Here is a 2,178-nt window from a genome sequence, read left to right as displayed (position 1 = left end):
GAAAAGCATTTTTTCCTCTACTTATTAGTAAAGGACAGTCTAATGTTTGTCTGTTTAATGATTATGTGATATTTAAATTGTTTATATTATAGTTATGGTTTATTTATAATAGTATTAACTGGTCTGGATTTGGTAGTAAGCAAGAAAGTTCCAATATTTTCAGATGGTTGGTCCCTGCTTCTGTAAAATTCTTACTTTTATGAACATTTTTCACTGAAACCTAATTCCTGGGCAGTGATTCTCTGTATATTATGATCAAGTTAGCTTGTAATTTCCTAAAATGAAGTATCTGGGTCTGCAACAAGTCAAAGCTGTAAGCAAAACCACTATAATCTCTTACAAGTGTTGATTATATACTGTTACTAATAAACTAAACCGTGTTACCTTTTCATACTGCCATGGAGATATTTAAACTCGGTTATGGCAGTAAATACAAGGTCCACATCAAGCAACTTCAATTGCCATTTTCAGTAACCATGATATCTCATTTTTTAAATATAGCTCATGACTGCATTACATTAAAGAGCATTATCATCTATCATCAGACATATTCATACCAGAGAATAACATCATTAAAGATGATTTAGATGGTACCTCCAAGTTATGGAACAAGCAGTTGGTCTTTCTGTGTATGTGGCCTGAAAGGAGTTTTATATTTGAAGAATAAATAATATGTCTGTATGTACAGTATTCATAACAATAGGATTGATATGTATAAAAAGATTATATGTTTTGTATGTTTGTATATTATGCAGTCTTAAGCTAAGATTGTTGGTAATGTCAGGAAACATTCTTGTAATGATATATTTAGTATTATGATAGCAGATTGGAAACAAGTTTCAGCTGAGTAATACTATTGATGTCTATAACCTGAAAAAAACATAGTGTTGTTATTTATTGATGAATATAGGTAGCTAGGAAAAGTATAGATACTTTTATACAATATCATAAAGCAAAATTGAAGTTTTACTTGATATGAAATATATAGACAAACATCCTTTATGAGACTGCATAATACAATGTAAAGGAGAGATATATTTAAGTATCAGTTATTTTTATGCAGTCATTTTAATTGCCAAGACTAAAGTAGTAAGTAATGATGGATTTGGAATCAATGTCTTAAGTTCCTGCTGTACTGTAGCTAAAAATGTACCTAGTTCAGAGACTGTAGGTTATAATAACAGATTAGATAGCTTATTACAATTATTCCATGAATGAATGGAGTCCTTGATTTTATCTTTATGGTTATAAGAAGATTCTGTATTTTAGCTTACTGTTGGAATTGGACATACTATGTGGAGTATTTATTGCAAAATTGGGTAACCAAGCAAAAATACTGAATTCAACTCAGAAATGAAAGTAGATAACCAAAGCAATGTAAGCATTACAGAAAACATTTTTCTCTTGACTTGCCGAAGGCAGGAACACAACATGTAAGTACCTCTCTTCTAAACATAGAAACACTTCATTATCAGAGGAAAGTACTTTTATGCAGAGATTACTCATTGAAGAAGATGCTTTGAATTGGTATTCTTGAATGGCAAAGGCTTGATACTTGAATTTATCATTTTGCTTCCATTTTTTATTTTTTTTATGCCACTGGCTTGGAGCAGAAGGTCTAAGAGTGATGATCGATTTCCAACACACTCCCTATTCAAAATAAGATGAAAGGTCAAGAAAGGTAGACAAGAGAGAAGGAATCTGAGATGTCCAGGCATGATGTGAGGAACCAAAGGACAGTCTAGGGTGGTTTCCCCTCAGGAGGTAGGCACAAATTTCTTTGTTTGACAGAGCTGACATGACACAAGTCAGTCTTCAACTCTGTGTGTTGGCACCTCTGTTTGATGTGCACAAGGGTATCACAAGGTCAAAAAAAGGTCAGGGTTTAAGATTTAAAATCCATGCATGTTGGTGGCAGATGAGAAATTTGCTACACACTGCGTAAACCTAAGTAAGTGGTCATTGGACATCCATTTGCCCCAATGTGTCTTCTAACTTAACACAGAAATTATATTTAAGGGACAGCATGTCATTTAAGATGAATTTTATATCCTGGATGTTTGTATGACCTTGAAATAAAGAATGTGCCAGAAAAGTGAGTCTTTTTGGATGCCAAGGAGGGGTAAGCAATGTCCAGAATAACATATTTTGAGTGTTCATTGTCCAGTGTCCACACAC

The 2,178-nt window shown here is 33.1% G+C and overlaps 1 protein-coding gene across 1 annotated transcript in view; it reads right to left on the bottom strand.

Moving 5' to 3' along the window:
- Positions 1-2,178, bottom strand: part of LOC119586141 (glycerophosphocholine phosphodiesterase GPCPD1-like) — a gene marked incomplete in the record, with an annotated part of 78,881 nt that overhangs the window by 75,398 nt on the left and 1,305 nt on the right.

Source organism: Penaeus monodon, chromosome 21 (genome assembly GCF_015228065.2).
Source record: "Penaeus monodon isolate SGIC_2016 chromosome 21, NSTDA_Pmon_1, whole genome shotgun sequence".
NCBI lineage: Eukaryota > Metazoa > Arthropoda > Malacostraca > Decapoda > Penaeidae > Penaeus > Penaeus monodon.
Note: the sequence above shows the minus strand (reverse complement) of the source record. Positions and strands in the feature narration are given on the sequence as shown.